General features: G+C 42.4%; 1 protein-coding gene across 2 annotated transcripts in view; it reads right to left on the bottom strand.

The window, feature by feature from the left end:
* The window catches only part of LOC110522618 (uncharacterized), a 155,722-nt gene that overhangs the window by 95,774 nt on the left and 47,728 nt on the right, over positions 1 to 12,220 (bottom strand). For both annotated transcript variants that reach the window (XM_021601084.3, XM_090230759.1), the window contains one exon: positions 234 to 465. The gene's annotated coding sequence lies outside the window, so the exon portion shown is untranslated. The remainder of the gene's footprint in view (positions 1 to 233; positions 466 to 12,220) is intronic.

Here is a 12,220-nt window from a genome sequence, read left to right as displayed (position 1 = left end):
AATACGAAGATTACATCATGGAAAAAGATCTGTGACAGAGTGTGTGTATGCGTCTGTGTATGTGTCTGAATTTGTTTGCGGTGGGAAGAGGGATGAATGGAAGTTGCCCCCACACCCCCTCACCCCTCACGCATGCCTAGATAGACAGACATCCAGACAGACATCCAGACTTCACTGGTGCAGACAACACACACTGACACATCAACAGCAGCTGTAGTAGTCTAAACTCTTACCTCAGGAGCGGTATAGTATAGCCAGCACTGGGGAAAGCCTCGCATCTGTAGCAGTAGTAGTTGCTCTCCCTTTCTCTCTCTCTTTCTCAGCTAAGTGCAGACAGCCAGTCACACAGGCTAGCAGCGTAGAGCGTAGTGGAGCGCACAGCAGAGCAGGGCTCAGCACACGTTAGAAGCAGAGAGAGCACTGGAGCTGTGCAGCCCCTGGGCCCGTCCACACAGACTCTGCCTTCTGAGGATGAAAAGAGAAGTCTTCATTACCAGCTGCAGAACACGCCTCCTCCCTCAGTCCCCCTTCCTCTCCCTCCTCCCCTTCCCCTCTTCTCTCCCTCCCTCCCCTCCACACTCCCAGCCAGTAGCACGCTCCAGGTCTTGTCCCAGCCAAGTAAGAGGGATCAGACTGCCAAAGAAAATCTCAAGTCCCACTCGCCTGCCAGTGCAGTGCACAGGGAGAAAGGGAGAAGGAGAGAGGGAGGGAGAGAGAAAGTGTGAGAGAGAGAAAGTGTGAGTGAGAAAAAGGGCATGAGAGAGAGAGGAGGGAAGAAGGCTGGAGAAAATAAGAGAGACGGTGGAAGATTAGAAATACGGAGAAAGAGATTAAGAGATGTAGAAAGTAAGAGTAAATGAGAGGAGGAAGGTAAAAAGGAAGGAGAGAGAGAGAGAGAGAAGGGAATAGAAGAGAACATGTGTGTGAGAGCAGGGGGGCTAGATGGGAGGGAGACAGAGAAAAATAGAAAGGAAAGAGAAAGCGAGGAAGAAGACAGCTGTCACAGAGAAAGAGAAAGGGGGAGAAAGAGAAGGGAAGAGGAATAAAAGCGAGAGAAAAAGGTTCAATCAGGGGATGTTGGAGGTTCTAATTAGGGTTTTCTGTAGGAAACATCCGATCAAACAGGCTGCTTGGCTTTCTGGAACTGAAGGAATGTGTGTCACCAACTCCTCTCCTCTCCCTACTTCAGCCTTCAGCCCACCATTTTGCATTTCCTTTCCTTTCCTTTCCTCTCCTTTTCCTTTCCTTTCTCCTTGGCTCCCTCTTTTTTCTTCCTGCGAACGCTCGCCCCATCAGACAGGAAACTGGGCTTTAAAGGACTGGCTGTTTACTGTCTATAATTATGAGAGGGGCCGGGCACACTGACTGCACTCAACCCAACCAGTCAGCCAGGCAGGCAAGGCAGTTAGAAAGCCCTGCCCCCAATGCCACCACACACAGACCCAAGAAGACCAAGCCAAACCAGGGAATGGCACAGAGAGAAGCAGAGAAAGAGGAGGGGGGGTAGAGTAAAAGATAAAAGGAGAGAAGGGGGAAGGAGAGAAAATAAGAAAGAAGGGGTGAAAAGAGAGGAGAATGGAGAGACTTAGCAAGAGAAAGGAGAAAGGAGGGAAGGGACATCGAGAGAGAGAGATAGGACAGGAAAGGGAGAAAGAAGGCAGACAGAGGGTGAGAGAGATAGAGACAGAGAAAGGGTGAAAGAAGGCAGACAGAGGGTGAGAGAGAGATAGAGACAGAGAAAGAGACTTCTAAATTCAAGATCTGTATTCATGAAACTACAGAAACATCACAGAGAGTGGGGATTGGGTCTCAGTCAGAATTACATGGAGATGATTGCAAAACAGAAAAGGTACCAAAAACGTTATTTGCATCCCACTTCCTCAAGCTGCAACGGCAACTCGACCTCCCTGCGCTCAGACAGCACTGCGAAATTCCCAAAACTTGTTTTCCAACACCCTCAATTCCGTCCGGAAAGCGTTCAGGTCATGCTCCAGTTCATGGTATTGCATTAGTCAGGGCCATGATCCAATTAAAAAGAGCCACCATCACAACACAATGTCACTACATCCGTCTTGCCTGCGTCCGTTTTCTTACTATTATAGGTAACCTTAAGTCTGAATATTAATTCATTGACTCCATGGGGCATGAAATGTGGTTTAACCAATTTTACACTACTGGTCAAAAGTTTTAGAACACCTACTCATTCAAGGGTTTTTCTTTACTTTTACTATTTTCTACATTGTAGAATAATAGTGAAGATATTAAAAACTAGGAAATGGTCTGACTCATCCCAAACCATCTCAATTTGTGGATGGCAAGTCATCTGATGTAGCACTCCATCACTCTCCTTCTTGGTAAAATAGCCCTTACACAGCCTGGAGGTGTGTTGGGTCATTGTCTAGTTGAAAAACAAATGATTGTCCCACTAAGCCCAACCAGATGGGATGGCGTATCGCTGCAGAATGCTGTGAAGCCATGCTGGTTAAGTGTGCCTTGAATTCTAAATAAATCACCGACACTGTCACCAGCAAAGCACTCCCACATCATCACACCTCCTCCTCCATGCTTTACGGTGGGAAATACACATACATACACCCACACTACATCTCAAAAAGACAGAGCGGTTGGAACCAAAAACCTCAAATTAGACCAAAGGACACATTTCCACTGGTCTAATGTCCTTTGCTCGTGTTTCTTGGTCCAAGCAAGTCTATTCTTCTTATTGGTGTCCTTTAGTAGTGGTTTCTGCCATGAAGGCCTGGTTCACACAGTCTCCTATGAACAGTTGATGTTGAGATGTGTCTGTTACTTGAACTCTGTGAAGCATTTTTTTGGGCTGCAATTTATGAGGCTGGTAACTCTATTTAACTTATCCAGAGGTAGAGGTAACCCTGGGTCTTCCTTTCCTGTGGCGGTCTTGATGAGAGCCAGTTTCATCATAGCGCTTGATGGTTTTCGCTACTGCACTTGAAGAAACTTTAAAAGTTCTTAAAATGTTCTGTATTGACTGACCTTCTTGTCTTAAAGTAATGATGGACTGTTCTTGCTATAATATGAACTTGGTATTTTACCAAATAGGGCTTTATTCTGTATACCCCCCTACCTTGTCAACACAACTGATTGGCTCAAATGCATTAAGAAGGCACACCTGTTATTTGAAATGCATTCCAGGTGATTACCTCATGTAGCTGGTTGAGAGAATGCCAAGAGTGTCACACCCTGATCTGTTTCACCTGTCTTCGTTATTGTCTCCACCCCTTCCAGATTTCGCTTGTTTTCCCCAGTGTATTTATCCCTGTGTTTCCTGTCTCTCTGTGCCATTTCGTCTTCTATGTCCAAGCCTACCAGTGTTTTTTTTCCCTGCTTTGCCTTTTCTCCTTTTTCTAGTCCTCCCGGTTTTGACCCTTGCCTGTTCTGGACTCTGTACCCGCCTGCCTGACCATTCTGCTTGCCCTGACCTCGAGCCTGTCTGTCACTCTGTACCTCCTGGACTCTGATCTGGTTATGACCTTTTGCCTTTCCACAACCATTCTCTTGCCTATTCCGTTTGGATTATTGAAACATCTTAAACTCCAACCATCTGCCTCCTGTGTCTGCATTTGGGTCTCACCTTGTGTCATGATATAGAGTGTGCAAGCTGTCATGAAGGCAAAGGGTGGTTACTTGAAGAATCTCAAATTGAAAATATGTTTTGATTTGTTTAACACTTTTTTGGTTACTACATGATTCCATATGTGTTATTTCATAGTTTTGATGTCTTCACTATTATTCTAAAATGTAGAACATAGTACAAATAAAATAAAAACCCTTGAATGAGGTGTTCTAAAACTTTTGACCGGTAGTGTATGTTTCCTAATATACTTTGTTTTCAACAATTCAATCATATTTTTCACCAAAATAAGTCTTTTCAATAAAAAACAAATGTCCCTATGCTTAGTCCACCATACTTTTTACTGACATATCAACCAACTGGTTGACCAAATTTTTACAAATGTTTTAACCTTTTTACATTTTAACTATTTATTTTCATATCCCTACTCTTCAAGCTCTCTACTAACAGGAATGGTGCAATATTAATCCCTCACTAACTGAATTCCTGCTTTTTATCCTGTATCGTTGGTGACAGATTTTTTGGATTTCTTACAGCCCTCTAAATTGGCAAAGTTCGAGTGCCACAACACTGAACTGTAGTAACCCAAAAGGATACAAATGATGTAAATCGATGCAGGAGGGCTGGGGGAGTTGACCAATCAAGTGAAATTTAAAATCCACTTCTAAATTCATTGTCAAAACATGCTCTACCAATCGGTTGAGAAAAGGCTTAAAGGGTTCAAAAACATTCAAAGGAATGAGACTAGTATACTTCAACAACTATTAAGAGAGAGATAGATAAGTGAGTGCGTGCGGAAGGGAATACAAGGGGAAGGAGTGAGGGTGTATGTGGTTATCTGGGGAACATTACCACCTACACAGACCCTGTCAATGGCATAATGGGGTCACTCAGAGACACACACGACCATTACGCGGCTGTTTTATGGCTTAATCTGAGTCTTCAGAAGTAGAGTGTTAACCCAGCCTCTGAAAGCCTGTGTTTGTTTAATGTCTTCTGAGGAATCAAACAGCTCTACTCTAGTGGCGATGGTGAAGACATGACAGCAGCATCCAACAGTGGGAAGACAATACGACAATGGGCGGAGGAACGAGTCTCTTTGTCTGACACTCACTTAAGTCTTTAAAATCCCTTAGTTGTTGTGCCATGGCATTGCAATAAAGAGAGATTCACAGGCACACTGGGACACAGTGAGGCGAATGTACCAATCGACCAGTAGGGGCTCTGTTGCGTTGCTCTAAAGCAGGCACTCTAAGGCAGAGTTGAGTCAAAGTTTCTCTCTCTCTCTCTCTCTCTCTCTTACTCTCACTCTCACTCTCTCGGAATCTAAAGTCAATTCAATTTCAATTGAATTCAATTTCAATTTAAGGGGGTTTATTGGAATGGGAAACATATGTTTACGCTGCCAAAGCAAGTGACATAGATAATAAACGAAAGTGAAATAAACATAAAAAAATGTACAGTGAACATTAAACTTACAAAAGTTCCAAAATAATAAAGAACCTGGTCTGCCACTCTTTTTCTGTCTCGGTAACGGAGGTTACTTGAATGGCCAGTGGTCCCTGTCAGTTCAGATGGATTATTGTCGGAGTTAGGGGTCTTTCTCAGGAGCAATATGTCCCACCTTTATTCTAAGCATCTGGTTAATTCACAGCACACAATATTGACTTAAACAGACTAATAAAGAGAGGGAGATGGGAGAAGTGGAGAGGGGGATGAAGAGTGAGAGATACAGAGACAGATACGGACACACACAGACAAAGAGACAGAGGTGAGAGAGCGACAGACAGAGACAGAGGTGAGAGAGCGACAGACAGAGACAGAGGTGAGAGGGCGACAGACAGAGACAGAGGTGAGAGAGCGACAGACAGAGACAGAGGTGAGAGAGCGACAGACAGAGACAGAGGTGAGAGAGCGACAGACAGAGACAGAGGTGAGAGAGCGACAGACAGAGACAGAGGTGAGAGAGCGACAGACAGAGACAGAGGTGAGAGAGCGACAGACAGAGACAGAGGTGAGAGGGCGACAGACAGAGACAGAGGTGAGAGAGCGACAGACAGAGACAGAGGTGAGAGGGCGACAGACAGAGACAGAGGTGAGAGAGCGACAGACAGAGACAGAGGTGAGAGAGCGACAGACAGAGACAGAGGTGAGAGAGCGACAGACAGAGACAGAGGTGAGAGAGCGACAGACAGAGACAGAGGTGAGAGAGCGACAGACAGAGACAGAGGTGAGAGAGCGACAGACAGAGACAGAGGTGAGAGAGCGACAGACAGAGACAGAGGTGAGAGGGCGACAGACAGAGACAGAGGTGAGAGAGTGACAGACAGAGACAGAGGTGAGAGAGCGACAGACAGAGACAGAGGTGAGAGAGCGACAGACAGAGACAGAGGTGAGAGAGCGACAGACAGACAGAGGGAATGGAGAGTGAGAAAGCAAGCGAGCACAATAAAGACAAAGAAGGTGAGATTTTCTGAGCTTTTGAATTACTGGTGAACTAATGTTGTGACTATAATCAGATACAAACAGTGCATACCACAGGCCTTGAACCATGGCTATTAAGTGTCTATTTACACTCAAAACAGGGACACAGCAGCATGCTTCAAAAGCCTGCCTGATTGCATATGAAAACAACCATAATGGCAGCCTGATTAAAAGGACAACATTCAATATCAGATTTTGCAGCTATAGGAGTCGCTATCACACACACACGGTGTCTTTAGAGAAGCCAATGTACATAGACCAGAGGCAGGCCCCCGGAGAAAGGACAACACCAGCATCACATAAGGAGTAAGGACTGCACAATATAAAAACAGACTGACACATGCACACATACAAGTGTGATTGTGATGCACGCACATGCGCACGCATGCACACACACGCACGCATGCACACACACGCAGTGTCTGTGATTAGGTTTCAACGCCCAGGGGAAAAGTCTATGTGTGTAAAACGTAATGCCATGGGTCTCTGACAAGGCCACTGTAGTCATGAACCAAACACACGATGTAAACAGACAGGTACACTGACAGGCTGGGATTGGACCAAAAGGGTATTGTGTCATAATGAAAAAACCTAATACAACCATAAAGGGTTATTTGGCTTGTCCCTAAAGGAGAACCCTTTTTGGCCCCAACGAAGGACCCTCAAAGAAGTCTACAAAAATGAGTTCTTTGAGGGTTCTTCGTTGGGCAACTGAAGATCTCTTTATGGTTATAAGTAGCACGTTTTTAGCACTTTAAGAGTGAACTGTGGGTTGAGATCACACCTAAGTGGAGTAAATCTTAATACTCCAGTATACTACAGTAAAGATTGTATTGATTTTAGAAGAGAGTGGGTGGGGGTGCATGTGCAGCTGTGGTCAGGTTTTGGTAAGGATTCTGGGATTAATCTAATGTTGTTGTGAACTTGATATTTGACCCATAAGGGCCTGAATTTGAAGCAGAGCCTGAGACAGATGGAATAGGGGGAAGGAATGCTGTGTCGCACACAGAAAACCTTTGTGATGTTTCAAAGTGAATAAATAACTTAGAACTTAACATCCTCAATGTTTCCAGACTGAATATGGAGATTGTTCCAGTCCGGTCCTGGAGCTTGTTCATGCAAGGACAATAATGGCTTGTATAATACTAGTCCAAACAAGCACATTTGGTGCGCAGCAAAGATCAGTAGAATAGCCGTTTCAGATTTGACGATATAACACACATTCCCCTACTCACACAGCAGCCTCAGGTGTTAAAATGGTATATTCCTACTGCTGAAAAACATTATAAAATGCAAATAAAACATACAGTGCATTCGGAAAACATTCAAACCCCTTGACTTGTTCCACATCGTTTTACTTTACATCCTTATTCTAAAATTGAAAAAGTTTGAAATTGCGCTCAGGTGCATCCTGTTTACATTGATAAACTTTTCTACAATCAATGTTTCTACAACTTGATTGGAGTCCACCTGTGGAAAATTCAATTAATTGGACATGCCTTGGAAAGGCACAAACCTGTCTATATAAGGTCCTACAGTAGACAGTGTATGTCAGAACAAAAACCAAGCCATGAGGCTTTATGGAAGAGTGGCAAGAAGAAAGCCATTTCTTAAAGATATCCATAAAAAGTGTTGTTTAAAGTTTGCCACAAGCCACCTGGGAGACACACCAAACATGTGGAAGAAGGTGCTCTGGTCAGATGAAACCAAAATTGAACTTTTTGGCAACAATGCAAAACGCCCTGAACACACCATACCCACTGTCAAACATGGTGGTGGCAGCATCATGGTTTGGGCCTGCTTTTCTTTAGCAGGGACAGGGAAGATGGTTAAAATTGATGGGAAGATGGATGGAGCCAAATACAGGACCATTCTGGAAGAAAACCTGATGGAGTCTGCAAAAGACCTGAGACTGGGACGGAGATTTGTCTTCCAACAAGACAATGATCCAAAACATAAAGCAAAATCTACAATGGAATGGTTCAAAAATAAACATATCCAGGTGTTAGAATGGCCAAGTCAAAGTCCAGACCTGAATCCAATCGAGAATCTGTGGAAAGAACTGAAAACTGCTGTTCACAAATGCTCTCCATCCAACCTCACTGAGCTCGAGCTGTTTTGCAAGGAGGAATGGGAAAAAATTTCAGTCTCTCGATGTGCAAAACTGATAGAGACATACCCCAAGCGACTTACAGCTGTAATCGCAGCAAAAGGTGGCGCTACAAAGTATTAACTTAAGGGGGCTGAATAATTTTGCACGCCCAATTTTTCAGTTTTTGATTTGTTAAAAAAGTTTGAAATATCCAATAAATGTCGTTCCACTTCATGATTGTGTCCCACTTGTTGTTGATTCTTCACAAAAAAATACAGTTTTATATCTTTATGTTTGAAGCCTGAAATGTGGCAAAAGGTTGCAAAGTTCAAGGGGGCCGAATACTTTCGCAAGGCACTGTATATAGAGTTTATAATGTGTATTAATGACCCCTGGGTATTTAAACATTTCCCTTGCGAGGGGTCACATTAATTTCTGGGTTAAAATGCTAATTAAAGAAGCATTTTGTGAGACAGACATTATTGACTCACTGTAATGTTATTGCCTGTTAATTAAATGTATTTTGTGCTAAATATATCCATGGGAAAAGCTTATTGCTACTTGGAACTGTCTCCTTATAAAACAACAACAGAGTTTACTTCAGAAATAAAGATGCTTTCAAACTCCTTTTCGCCACTTTAACCCCATAAGGTCGAAGGCCGTGCCCTGTGGGAAAATAATTAGCATAATAAAAGCCCCCTAAAAATATCAGTTTAAGCTAGAGTGTCACAATCCACCGCATCCACCTATGTCGACTTGCGCATCTGCGGGGAAAGGTGGCAGAGCTAGAGTGGTGTTTGTCATACCATGAGACCATGAGACGTCCAAACGGTTTGGTCAACAAACTATTATGACCACTCTATGGAAAGAGGATACTCTCACGATGGTGTTCTCAATTTTGCTCTACGACCCTCACAAAGTGTCTTGGGACTCGTAAAGTCGGTACAGCCGATCTGCCAAATTGTGAGACTCTCACAAACATGTACATGTCGGTTGTTTTGCTTTAGGATGTCCACAGGCCTCACAAGACTTGTCTGAAAATCCCCTGGTACCAGTTGAAACATTTATGGAAGTACATTTGGAGACTGTTAATTTAGAAAAATAAGGGGTTAAATAAAAGTTTTAAAAAAACGTTCCTGATCTTTCAGATATAGGACAGACACTTCAGAGCAACCTTCCTTTTTAATCTGTTGTTCCATGTAGTGGATGTCTTATTCAGTTAATTTGTATGTGCTAATAACAGTAAGTACAAAACTTTTTTTAACCAAATATTTTCTTATAAATGGGTCAGACATTTCTAAATAAAGCAGCAAAATGATCCTTGGTTTGACCTTTTTAAAGCAATTCCCTACAGTTGAACTTTTTAAGGCTAGTGGGCAGTATTCAGAAGTTTGGATGACTGAGGTGCCCAAAGTAAACTGCCTGTTACTCAGGCCCAGGAGCTAGGATATGCATATGGTAGTATTGGATAGCAAACACAAAGTTTCTAAAACTGTTAAAATAATGTATGTGAGTATAACAGAACTGATTTGGCAGGCGAAACCCCGAGGACAATCCTCCCAGGATTTTTTTTTTTAGGTCATTGGACATTTCAATGCTCTTCTATGGGAAAGTCTAATAATTAGGAACCAGATTGCAGTTCCTATGGCTTCCACTAGATGTCAATAGTCTTTAGAAAATGTTTCATGCTTGCTTTTTGAAAAATTAAGAAGTATTCTATTCGTAATTTTTCGAAGTATCCCTCAGAAGGACTTTGGCGCTCGTGAATGAGTGCGTGCTCCTCGTTCTTTTTCTCCGGTATTGAACACAGTTTATTCCGTCTTAAATTGTATAGATTATTTACATATTAGGGTACCCGAGGTTGGATTAGAAACGTTGTTTGAATTGTTTGGACGAAGTTTACAGGTAACTTTTTAGATTCCTTTGTAGGCATGTTGGGCGAGTTGGAACAGGTGTATTTCTGAATCAAACGCGCCAAATAAACAGACATTTTTGGGATATAAAGAAGGACAAAACAATCATTCATTGTGTAACTGGGACCCTTTGAATTGCAAAAAGATGAAGATCTTCAAAGGTAAGTGATTTATTTTATCTTCGTTATGCCTCTGCTTGGTTATTCTAACTTTCGTTATGCCTCTGCTTGGTTGAAAAATGTTTATGGCCCGCTCCGGTGAGGGCGCGCACTTGGTTATTTATCTCCGGGAATTAACATACTATTTTCCGTCTTAAATTGTATCGTTTATTTACATATTAGGGTACCCAAGGATTGATTACAAATGTTGTTTGACTTGTTTGGACCAAGTATATTGGTAACGTTTGGGATTTATTTTGTATGCATTTTGAACGAGGGGAAACCGGTGGATTATTGAATGAAGAGCGCCAACTAAACTGACTTTTTGGGGATATAAAGAAGGACATTATCGAACAAAACAACCATTCATTGTGTAACTGGGACCCTTTGGATTGCAATAGATGAAGATCTTCAAAGGTAAGTGATTTATTTTATCGCTATTTTTGAGTTTTGTGACACCTGTGCAGGTTATGAATTCATGTTAATGCAGAAAGTGGCTGTGGCGCTGTCCTCATACGATCAAATGCTATGCTTTCGCCTTAAAGCCTATGGTAAATCGGACAAATTACCATGATTATAAGCTAAAGAATGGTGTATAACACTTGTATTTTTATGAATGTTTAATATTACTACTTTTGTTTATTGATTTTCGCGCTCTGCAATTTTACCGGATGTTGTCGAGGTGGGACGCTAATGATCCGAAAAAGTTAATAGAACATATGTCATGACCTATATATCTACACCTGTGGTGACACATATTGCGTTATTTTATGGCTGGTTATGACACCTAGATTATTCAAAATAATTGTTTCCTCGCCAAGAAGTTTCCTTTTGTTTGAAAGTTTTTTTCTTAAATGGCGGACACCGACGTCTTGCTCCCGTACAAGCTAAACGCCTTCTTCTTTGAGGACTGTGGGCTCTCCTTCTCCCTGGCCGAGGTCCACCATTGTTCCTGTACCCAAGAAAGCAAAGGTAACTGAACTAAATGACTATCGCCCCATAGCACTCACTTCTGTCATCATGAAGTGCTTTGAGAGGCTAGTTAAGGATCATATCAACTCTACCTTATCTAACACCCTAGACCCACTTCAATTTGCATACCACCCCAATAGATCCACAGACGATACAATCGCCATCACATTGCACACTGTCCTATCCCATCTGGACAAGAGGAATACATATGTAGGAATGCTGTTCATTATCTATAGCTCAGCCTTAAATACCATAGTACCCTCCAAGCTCATCATTAAGCTTGGGGCCCCACAAGGGTGCATGCTCAGCCCCCTCCTGTACTCCCTGTTCACCCATGACTGCATGGCCACGCATGTCTCCAACTCAATCATCAAGTTTGCAGACAACACAACAGTGGTAGGCCTGATTACCAACTAAGACGAGACTGCCCTATATACATAATCAGGGAATCACTGGACACGTTAATAATGGAACACTAGTCACTTTAATAATGTTCCATAATGCTTTACTCATTTCATATGTATGTACTGTATTCTATTCTACTGTATTTAAGTCATTGCCACTCCGACATTGCTGATCCTAATATTTATATATGTGTTAATTCCATTCTTTTACTTTTAGATTTGTGTGTATTGTTGTGAATGTGAATCGTTAGATACTACTGCACTGTTGGATCTAGGAACATAAGCATTTCGCTACACCCACAATAACCTGCTAGATATGTGTATGTGACAATCAAATTTGATTTGATGTTCCGCCCAGGACTTCTGGCTGGGTAGTGGCTACTGGCTACAGCTAGCAAGCCCAGACAACTGCAAAGTAGTCTAAATATATTGCTGTCAAGTTAGGAGTTCATTTCACATTACTTCTGGGTTGTATAATCATATTATAATGCTCACGTGAATGTCATGCTGAATATATACTACACAGTAATTACAAAAGTATATGGACATCCCTTCAAATTAGTGGATTCTGCTAATTCGAGCCACAC

This window comes from Oncorhynchus mykiss, chromosome 1 (genome assembly GCF_057628025.1).
Source record: "Oncorhynchus mykiss isolate SJ-2025 chromosome 1, ASM5762802v1, whole genome shotgun sequence".
Classification (NCBI taxonomy): domain Eukaryota; kingdom Metazoa; phylum Chordata; class Actinopteri; order Salmoniformes; family Salmonidae; genus Oncorhynchus; species Oncorhynchus mykiss.
Note: the sequence above shows the minus strand (reverse complement) of the source record. Positions and strands in the feature narration are given on the sequence as shown.